The sequence below is a fragment of the Hemitrygon akajei genome, unplaced genomic scaffold, assembly GCF_048418815.1.
Source record: "Hemitrygon akajei unplaced genomic scaffold, sHemAka1.3 Scf000120, whole genome shotgun sequence".
NCBI classification, from domain to species: Eukaryota; Metazoa; Chordata; class Chondrichthyes; order Myliobatiformes; family Dasyatidae; genus Hemitrygon; species Hemitrygon akajei.
The window spans coordinates 569,321-580,878 of NW_027332006.1; positions in this window are offsets into that span (position 1 = coordinate 569,321).

Sequence of the window (11,558 nt, forward strand, 5' to 3'; positions counted from 1 at the left end):
AGGCTTCACTACCACCGGGTACAATGAATGGAGTTCAACACCACACGGGTCAATGACTGAGGCATCACTACCACCGGGAACAATGAATGGAGGTTCAACACCACACGGGTCAATGACTGAGGCTTCACTACCACCGGGAACAATGAATGGAGGTTCAATACCACACGGGTCAATGGCTGAGGCTTCACTATCACCGGGAACAATGAATGGAGGTTCAACACCACACGGGTCAATGGCTGAGGTTTCACTACCACTGGGAACAATGAATGGAGGTTCAACACCACACTGGTCAATGGCTGAGGCTTCACTACCAGCGGGAACAATGAATGGAGGTTCAACACCACACGGGTCAATGGCTGAGGCTTCACTACCACCGGGAACAATGAATGGAGGTTCAACACCACACGGGTCAATGGCTGAGGCTTCACTACCAGCGGGAACAATGAATGGAGGTTCATCACCACACGGGTCAATGGCTGAGGCTTCACTACCACCGGGAACAATGAATGGAGGTTCAACACCACACGGGTCAATGGCTGAGGCTTCACTACCACCGGGAACAATAAATGGAGGTTCAACACCACACGGGTCAATGGCTGAGGCTTCACTACCACCGGGAACAATGAATGGTGGTTCATCACCACACGGGTCAATGACTGAGGATTCACTACCACCGGGAACAATGAATGGAGGGTCAACACCACACGGGTCAATGGCTGAGGCTTCACTACCACCGGGAACAATAAATGGAGGTTCAACACCACTCGGGTCAATGGCTGAGGCTTCACTACCACCGGGAACAATGAATGGAGGTTCAACACCACACGGGTCAATGGCTGAGGCTTCACTACCACCGGGAACAATGAATGGAGGATCAACACCACACGGGTCAATGACTGAGGCTTCATTACCACCGGGAACAATGAATGGAGGTTCAACACCACACGGGTCAATGACTGAGGATTCACTACCACCGGGAACAATGAATGGAGGGTCAACACCACACGGGTCAATGGCTGAGGCTTCACTAACACCGGGAACAATGAATGGAGGTTCAGCACCACACGGGTCAATGACTGAGGCTTCACTACCACCGGGAACAATGAATGGAGGTTCAACACCACACGGGTCAATGGCTGAGGCTTCACTATCACCGGGAACAATGAATGGAGGTTCAACATCACACGGGTCAATGGCTGAGGCTTCACTACCACCGGGAACAATGAATGGAGGTTCAACACCACACGGATCAATGACTGAGGCTTCACTACCACCGGGAATAATGAATGGAGGGTCAACACCACACGGGTCAATGACTGAGGCTTCACTACCACCAGGAACAATGAATGGAGGTTCAACACCACACGGGTCAATGACTGAGACTTCACTACCACCGGGAGCAATGAATGGAGGATCATCATCACACCGGTCAATGGCTGAGGCTTCACTACCACCGGGAATAATGAATGGAGGTTCAACACCACACGGGTCAATGGCTGAGGCTTCACTACCACCGGGAACAATGAATGGAGGTTCAACACCACACGGATCAATGGCTGAGGATTCACTACCACCGGGAACAATGATTGGAGGTTCAACACCACACGGGTCAATGGCTGAGGCTTCACTACCACCGGGAACAATGAATGGAGGTTCAACACCACACGGGTCAATGACTGAGGCTTCACTACCACCGGGAACAATGAATGGAGGTTCAATACCACACGGGTCAATGGCTGAGGCTTCACTATCACCGGGAACAATGAATGGAGGTTCAACACCACACGGGTCAATGACTGAGGCTTCACTACCACCGGGAACAATGAATGGAGGTTCAATACCACACGGGTCAATGGCTGAGGCTTCACTACCAGCGGGAACAATGAATGGAGGTTCATCACCACACGGGTCAATGGCTGAGGCTTCACTACCACCGGGAACAATGAATGGAGGTTCAACACCACACGGGTCAATGGCTGAGGCTTCACTACCACCGGGAACAATGAATGGAGGTTCAACACCACACGGGTCAATGGCTGAGGCTTCACTACCAGCGGGAACAATGAATGGAGGTTCAACACCACACGGGTCAATGGCTGAGGCTTCACTACCACCGGGAACAATGAATGGAGGGTCAACACCACACTGGTCAATGGCTGAGGCTTCACTACCACCGGGAACAATGTATGGAGCATTCCGCGCCACTGGGATGGACGGGTTCTGGGTCACCCCTACAATAGATGGAGGGTCAACCACCGGGTACAAGGGATGGTTGCTCATACCTAACGGGATGAATGTATGCAGGGCCACCACAATCAGAAATTATAGACATTCGCGAATCGCTGTAATTTGTAACCTTTTTTGGTAATAATTGAAAATTGTGAGCGCAGATTCCTGTATCTGTGGACTTAGGAGGAATTGGAATCTCCCCATTGTCACTGGGAGGACGGGGTCTCCAACAGACAGCAGTGTGGGGGAAGGGTCACTGTTCCCGGAGATTGCAGGATGATGCCATTCACCCGACACATTGACCTGGGGAATGAGAATTCCGTCACCGATGGGAGATGGATATACAGCGTCACGTTCCCAGACGTGCGATCGAAGGAGAGTGACAACGCTTACTGTATGGGCATCGTAGATAGATAGATAGATAGATAGATAGATAGATAGATAGATAGATAGATAGATAGATAGATAGATAGATAGATAGATAGATAGATAGATAGATAGATAGATAGATAGATAGATACTTTATTCATCCCCATGGGGAAATTCAACATTTTTTCCAATGTCCCATACACTTATTGTAGCAAAACTAATTACATACAATACTTAACTCAGGAAAATATGATATGCATCTAAAATCACCCTCTCAAAAAGCATTAATAATAGCTTTTAAAAAGTTCTTAAGTAGTTTACTTAAATACATTGAGTCCTAACCCCGGCACTTTAACATATCTTACTCCTGGCGGTTGAATTGTAAAGCCGAATGGCACTGGGGAGTATTGATCTCTTCATTCTGTCTGAGGAGCATTGCATCGATAGCAACCTGTCGCTGAAACTGCTTCTCTGTCTCTGGATGGTGCTATGTAGAGGATGTTCAGGGTTTTCCATAATTGACCGTAGCCTTCTCAGCGCCCTTCGCTCTGCTACCGATGTTATACTCTCCAGTACTTTGCCCACGACAGAGCCCGCCTTCCTTACCAGCTTATTAAGACGTGAGGCGTCCCTCTTCTTAATGCTGCCTCCCCAACACGCCACCACAAAGAAGAGGACGCTCTCCACAACTGATCTATAGAACATCTTCAGCATCTCACTACAAACATTGAATGACGCCAACCTTCTAAGGAAGTACAGTCGATTCTGTGCCTTCCTGCACAAGGCATCTGTGTTGGCAGTCCAGTCTAGCATCTCGTCTAACTGTACTCCCAGATATTTTGTAGGTCTTAACCTGCTCCACACATTCTCCATTAATGATCACTGGCTCCATATGAGCTGTACGGTCTGTCGATATTCAGCCAGCTGCGTCACATTAGGGAAGAGAGGGTAGAAGTCGGGAACAGCGGGGCTGACTGTGAGCAGGTTTGTGCTTCGTTAGGGTGTTGCTCTGTTAATGAACCGGAGTACTAAAATGAACGGGTATCTCACCGCACTTTTCACCTGCTCTCCGAATCTGGACTGAGTGGCGGCGTAAATGAATGTGTTCGTGCAGCAGCTGAAATTCCTTAGCAAATATCCGGCATAGGCCGAAATAGTTTCCGAGTCATTCCCTTGAGTTCCTATCCCGTTGATGATAGTTGTAGATACATTCTGGAACATTCGTCAGCCACAGGAGAATGGAGTTGCCGGAGAGGGTGAAGAGCAAATCACAGACCTCTTCCGGCTCTCCATCTCCGGGTCACTGCTGTTTCCCCCCCTTGCTCTGACCCCTCAGCCCCCTACGGACCCGACTGGCCACTAAAATGTGCCTGACTGTCAGAGCGTTGAGCAGCAGAATTACGCCGAATGGGAGGAACGGAGTCAAAACGATGTCAAACCAGTCGTACGCCACCCACGCCGGTTCAGTGAAGTAACTTGGCTTCGGATAACAGAACCATGGAACATTGTGAATGATCTCTCTGTAAGTGAAGCAGAGTGGGCCGTTTTTCAGACGGAACAGACCGCTAGATGGCGCTAGAACCACGGCCGCCGTTCTCCCCGTGCAGTACTTTGTTTTCAGTTTCTGACAGCAAATGGCAACAAACCGATCGAAGGTGAAAGTGACGGTGAACCAGACGGAACAGTTCACGGCAATGCGGGGCAGGACACGGGGAACAGTGCACACAGAGCGAACGTTCAGGAAACAAACGGGAATATAATGATAATTGAATTGATACAAAAAGACCTCAGTGATAATGACCAGGAGATCGGCCGCTGCCATGGCCAACAGGTAGCGAGTGGTGCAGGTGGAGAGCCGCACTTTCCCCGGGACAGGATGACAATCGCCACTAAATTCACTGGAGAAAGAGAACGGACTTACATAAACATTACGATTCGCAATTAGGCACCCCCAACTTAATCGCCCTCCACTATCAATCACGGGTAAGGTTGAGTTACTGTTAACCTCAGATTTACAGCTATCGGATCCATTGATTCACCAATCACGAGCCGTAAAGAATTTCATCTGATATCCGTCTTAAACAGTGTATTCATTCTTCTGAAATTTTGCCTTCTAGGCCTCGACTGGACGGTACAGGATACATATTCCCTGCACCCAGACTGTCAGTCATAGAATCATAGAAATCTACAGCGCATTACAGGCCCTTCGGCCAGCAATGTTGTGCCGACCATGGAAACCCAGATGGAGATTATCTGCAATATTTGCAAATCATTCATCTTGCTCAGTGTGAATGAATGCACAGGTCGTTGTTTGAATGAAGCAGCTTCGTGACGGAGCGTCCAGTCCACGTAATCCAATCCCCGTCACAGTTCAGCCACGTCTGAAGCCAAGATGGATGGTGAACATTCCTCTATTGCGAGCAGGTATTTCGTAAGCAGGGAGCACAAGTTGCACGCGATACAACAACGTTTGCCTCATAATGTCGAGACGAAGTTGGAGTAGGAAAACATGACTCTGACAGGGGGGTAAATGTTACTTGCTGAGAATATCATCTGACCATCTCTGAATCTGACTGGTTGCCCTATTTACAAGTGAAGACTGTTCCAGGTGAACTGAGAATCAGCACACGAAAAATGTCCAATATATTATGCAAATCGCTATTTTGGTAGCACTTCGCTTTTAATTTTCCTCATACATTACATTTATCCACGTTATTTTTTTGTAATTGCCATGGATTTCCGCACACATCGAGATTCACTAAATGGCACTAAATCATCCTGGCATCCTCATAATTCTGCAAATAACCCAATTTCATCTCGCCGGAACATCGGGGGTGAGGGGGGGGGGGGGGGGGAACGTTCATGTAATTCTCCACATCGCTCAATTTCAGATCGCCGGGAATGCCAGAAAAGAATAAAACGCACATGTGATTGCCTGCTACACTAAAACAGAATAATTTTTTGTCAATATCTGTATTTTCGTCTGACAACGATTGTTCAAATGCAAACTCGCACATCACTGTCATTTCCACGGGGAATATATCCGAGATAATACTTATAATTTCATACTTTATAGGGAATTAGAGAATCGTTCCTGTTATTGCTGATGAAGGAGACAGTTCAGAGAGATGGGGCAGAAAAGTAATAAAAGCGTGGGGAGAGGGGTGGAGAGAGTAGGATAGGGTGGGGAGAGGGGTGGAGAGAGGAGGATAGGGTGGAGAGAGGAGGATAGGGTGGGGAGAGGGGTGGAGAGGAGGATAGGGTGCAAAGAGGGATGGATAGAGGAGGATAGGGTGTGGAGTAGGGTGGAGAGAGGAGGATAGGGTGGGACGAGTGATGGGGAGAGAAGGATAGGGTGGAAGAGGGTTTCGGGAGAGAAGGATAGGTTTGGGAGAGGGGTGGATGGAGGATAATAGGATGGGGAGAGGGCTAAGGAGAGGATAAGGTGGGTAGAGGATGACAGCGTGGGGAGAGGTGTGGAGGGAGAATGTGTAGGGAGAGTGGTGGAGAGAGGAGGATAGGGTGGGGAGAGGGGTAAGGAGAGGAGGATAGGCTGCAGAGAGGGGTGGCGAGAGGGTTAGGGAGAGCAGGATAGGGTGGGGAGAGGAGAATAGGGTGGTGAGAGGGGTGGAGAGAGGAGGATAGGGTGGGGAGAGGTGTTGAGAGAGGAGGATAGTTTTGGGGTGACGGGTGGAGAGCGGGTGGAGAGAGGAGGATAGGGTGGGAAGAGGGTTTCGGGAGAGAAGGATAGGTTTGGGAGAGGGGTGGATGGAGGATAATAGGATGGGGAGAGGGCTAAGGAGAGGATAGGGTGGGTAGAGGATGACAGCGTGGGGAGAGGTGTGGAGGGAGAAAGTGTAGGGAGAGTGGTGGAGAGAGGAGGATAGGGTGGGGAGAGGGGTAAGGAGAGGAGGATAGGGTGGGGAGAGGAGGATAGGGTGGTGAGAGGGGTGGAGAGAGGAGGATAGGGTGGGGAGAGCGGTGGCGAGAGGGTTAAGGAGAGGAGGATAGGGTGGGGAGAGGAGGATAGGGTGTCGAGAGGGGTAAGGAGAGCAGGATAGGGTGGGGAGAGGGTGAAGAGAGGAGGATAGGGTGGGGAGAGGATCGGGTGGGGTGAGGGGTGGAGGAGAGGAGGGATAGGGTGGGGAGAGGTGTTGAGAGAGGAGGATAGTTTTGGGTGACGGGTGGAGAGCGGGGTGGAGAGAGGAGGATAGGGTGGGGAGAGAGGTGGAGAGAGGAGGATAAGGTGGGTGTGAGGGTGGAGAGAGGAGGATAGCGTGCGGAGCGGGGTGGAGAGAGGAGGATAGCGTGCAGAGAGGGGTGGAGAGAGGAGGATAGGGTGGTGAGAGAGTTAAGAAGAAGAGGATAGTGTGGTGAGAGGGTTAAGGAGGTGAGGATAGGGTGGAGGAGAGGAGGATAGGGTGGGGAGGGGTGTAGAGTGAGGGGATATGGTGCGGAGAGGGGTGGAAAAAGGAGGATAGGGTGGGGAGAGGGCTGGAGAGACGACGATAGGGTGGGGGAGAGGTGTGGAGAGAGGAGGATAGGGTGGGGAGGAGGAAGTGGGGAGAGGGGTGGAGAGGAGAATAGGGTGCGGAGGCGGGTGGATAGAGGAGGATAGGGTGGGGAGTGGGCTGGAGCGAGGACGATAGGATGGGGAGAGGTGTGGGAGATAGGAGGATAGGGTGGGGAGAGGGGTGGAGAGAGGACGATAGGGAGGGGAGTGGTGTGAGAGAGGAGGATAGGGTGGGGAGAGGTGGGAGAGGAGGATAGGGAGCGGAGGGGGGTGGATAGAGGAGGATAGGGTGGGGAGAGGGTGGAGAGAAGAGGATAGGGTGGGAAGAGTGGTTCGGGAGAGAAGGATAGGTTTGGGAGAGGGGGTGGTGGGAGGATGATAGGGTGCGGGGAGGGTTGGAGAGAGGAGGATAGGGTGGGGATAGGATGATAGCGTAGGGAGAGGTGTCTAGGGAGAAATTAGGGAGAGGTGTGGAGAGAAGGGGATAGGGTGGGGAGTAGGGTGGATTGAGGAGGATAGGGTGCCGAGAGGGGTAGATAGAGGAGGATAGGCTGGGAAAGGTGTAGAGAGGTGGATATGGTGGGAAGAGTGGTGGAGAGAGGGGTGGAGAGAGGAGGATGGAGTGGGGAGAGAGGTGACTAGAGGAGAATAGGGTGGGGGAGAGTGTAGAGAGAGGAGGATAGGATGGGGAGAGGGGTGGAGAGAGGAGGATAGGTTTGGGAGAGGGGTGGAGGGAGGATGATAGGGTGGGGAGACGATGATATCGTGGGGAGAGGGCTGGAGGGAGAAAGTGTAGGGAGAGAGGGTGGAGAGAGGAGGATAGGGTGGGGAGAGGCGTGAAGAGAGGAGGATAGGCTGCGGAGAGGCGTGGAGAGCGGATGATAGGGTGGGGAGAGGAGTGGAGAGAGGAGGATAGGGTGGGGAGAGAAGTGGGTTGTGGAGGATAGGGTGGGGAATGGGGTGGAGAGTAGCATAGGGTGCAGAGTGGGGTAGATAGAGCAGGATAGGGTGGGGTGTGGGGTGGAGAGAGGAGCATAGTGTGGGGAAGGTGCAGAGAGGTGTATAGGGTGGGAAGAGTGGTGGATAGAAGGGTGGAGAGAGGAGGATGGAGTGGGGAGAGAGGTGAGTAGAGGGGGAAAGGGTGGGGAGAGGGGTAGAGAGAGGAGGATAGGGTGGGGTGAGGGGTGGAGAGCGGGGTGGAGAGAGGAGGATGTGTGGTGGGGAGAGTGATGGGGAAAGAAGGATACGGTGGGGAGAGGTGGAGAGAGGAGGATCGGGGTGGCGAGGTGTAAGGAGAGGAGGATGGGGTGGGGAGAGGGTCGGAGAGTGGAGGATGGGGTGGGGAGAGGGTTAAGGAGAGGAGGATGGGGTGGGGAGAGGGTTAAGGAGAGGAGGATAGGGTGGTGAGAGGGTTGGAGAGAGGAGGATAGTGTGGGGTGAGGGGTGGAGAGAGGAGGATAGGGTGGCGGAGAGGGGTAAGGAGAGGAGGATAGGGTGGGGAGAGGGGTGGGGAGAGGAGGATCGGGTGGGGAGAGGGGTAAGGAGAGGAGGATAGGGTGGGGAGAGGTGTTGAGAGAGGAGGATAGTTTTGGGTGACGGGTGGAGAGCGGGGTGGAGAGAGGAGGATGGGGTGGGGAGAGGAGGATAGGGTGGGGAGAGGGGTGGAGAGAGGAGGATAGGGTGGGGAGAGAGGTGGAGAGAGGAGGATAGAGTGGTGTGAGGGTGGAGAGAGGAGGATAGCGTGCAGAGCAGGGTGGGAGAGAGGAGGATAGCGTGCAGAGAGGGGGGGGAGAGAGGAGGATAGGGTGGTGAGAGAGTTAAGAAGAAGAGGATAGTGTGGTGAGAGGGTTAAGGAGGTGAGGATAGGGTGGAGAGAGGAGGATAGGGTGGGGAGGGTGTAGAGTGAGGGGGATATGGTGCGGAGAGGGGTGGAAAAAGGAGGATAGGGTGGGAGAGAGGGCTGGAGAGATGACGATAAGGTGGGGAGTGGTGTGGATAGAGGAGGATATGGTGGGAGTGTGGTGGAGTGAGGGGGATACGGTGAGGAGCGGGATGGAGGGAGGAGGATAGGGTGGCGAGAGCGTTGGGGAGAGGAGAATAGGGTGGGGAGGGGTGTGGAGTGAGGGGGTTACGGTGCGGAGAGGGGTAGAAAAAGGAGGATAGGGTGGGAGTGGGCTGGAGAGAGGACGATAGGATGGGGAGAGGTGTGGAGATAGGAGGATAGGGTGGGGAGAGGGGTGGAGAGAGGACGATAGGGAGGGGAGTGGTGTGGAGAGAGGAGAATAGGGTGGGGAGAGGTGGGGAGAGGATAGGGAGCGGAGTGGGTGGATAGAGGAGGATAGGGTGTGGAGAGGGGTGGAGAGAGGAGGATAGGGTGGGAAGAGTGGTTCGGGAGAGAAGGATAGGTTTGGGAGAGGGGTGGTGGGAGGATGATAGGGTGCGGGGAGGGTTGGAGAGAGGAGGATAGGGTGGGGAGAGGATGATAGCGTAGGGAGAGGTGTGGAGAGGGGATAGGGTGGGGAGAGGGGTGGATTGAGGAGGGATAGGGTGGGGAGAGGAGCATAGGGTGGGGAGAGGAGTGGAGACAGGGGGATACGGTGTGGAGTGGGGTGGAGAGGAGGATAGGGTGCAGAGAGGGGTAGATAGAGGAGGATAGGCTGGGGAAGGTGTAGAGAGGTGGATATGGTGGGAAGAGTGGTGGAGAGAGGGGTGGATAGAGGAGGATGGAGTGGGGAGAGAGGTGACTAGAGGAGAATAGTGTGGGGAGAGTGGTAGAGAGAGGAGGATAGGTTGGGGAGTGGGGTGGAGAGAGGAGGATAGGTTTGGGAGAGGGGTGGAGGGAGGATGATAGGGTGGGGAGAGGATGATATCAAGGGGAGAGGGGTGGAGGTAGAAAGTGTAGGGAGAGAGGTGGAGAGAGGAGGATAGGGTGGGGAGAGGGGTGGAGAGCCGATGATAGGGTGGGGAGAGGAGTGGAGAGAGGAGGATAGGGTGGGGAGAGAAGTGGGTTGAGGAGGATAGGGTGGGGAATGGGGTGGAGAGTAGCATAGGGTGCAGAGTGGGGTAGATAGAGCAGGATAGGGTGGGGTGTGGGGTGGAGAGAGGAGCAAAGGGTGGGGAAGGTGTAGAGAGGTGTATAGGGTGGGAAGAGTGGTGGATAGAAGGGTGGAGAGAGGAGGATGGAGTGGGGAGAGAGGTGAGTAGAGGGGGAAAGGGTGGGAAGAGGGGTAGAGAGAGGAGGATAGGGTGGGGTAAGGGGTGGAGAGCGGGGTGGAGAGAGGAGGATGAGGTGGGGAGAGTGATGGGGAAAGAAGGATATGGTGGGGAGAGGTGGAGAGAGGAGGATCGGGTGGCGAGAGGTGTAAGCAGAGGAGGATAGGTTGGGGAGAGCGGTGGGGAGAAGAGGATAGGGTGGGGAGAGGGGTTGGAGAGAGGAGGATGGAGTGGGGAGAGGGTTAAGGAGAGGGGGATGGGGTGGGGAGAGGGTTAAGGAGAGGAGGATAGGGTGGTGAGAGGGTTGGAGAGAGGAGGATAGTGAGGGGTGAGGGGTGGAGAGAGGAGGATAGGGTGGGGAGTGGGTGGAGAGAGGATAGCGTGAGGAGAGGGGTGGAGAGAGGAGGATAGGGTGGCGACAGGGGAGGGGAGAGTAGGATAGGGTGGGGAGAGGGGTAAGGAGAGAGGAGGATTGTGTGGGGAGAGGGGTGGAGTGAGGGGGATACCGTGAGCAGAGGGGTGGAGAGAGGAGGATAGGGTGGGGAGATAGGTGGAGAGAGGAGGATAGGGTGGGGATGGTGGAGGATAGGGTGGGGAGAGGTGTGGAGAGAGGAGGATAGGGTGGGGAGAGAAGTGGGGAGAGGGGTGGAGAGGAGGATAGGGTGCAGAGGGGGGTGGATAGAGGAGGATAGGGTGGGGAGTGGGGTGAAGTGAGGGGGATACGGTGTGGAGCGGGATGGAGAGAGGAGGATAGGGTGGCGAGAGCGTTGGGGAGAGGAGAATAGGGTGGGGAGAGGTGTGGAGTGAGGGGGATATGGTGCGGAGAGGGGTAGAAAAGGGAGGATAGTATGGGGAGTGGGCTGGAGAGAGGACGATAGGATGGGGAGAGGTGTGGAGATAGGAGGATTGGGTGGGGAGAGAAGTTCAGATAGGAGGATAGGGTGCGGAGTGGGGTGGAGAGGAGGATAGGGTGCAGATAGATAGATACTTTATTCATCCCCACGGGGAAATTCAACATTTTTTCCAATGTCCCATACACTTGTTGTAGCAAAACTAATTACATACAATAATTAACTCAGTAAAAATATGATATGCATCTAAATCACTCTCTCAAAAAGCATTAATAATAGCTTTTAAAAAGTTCTTAAGTAGTTTACTTAAATACATTAAATACAATCAACCCCGGCACTTTAACATATCTTACTCCTGGCGGTTGAATTGTAAAGCCTAATGG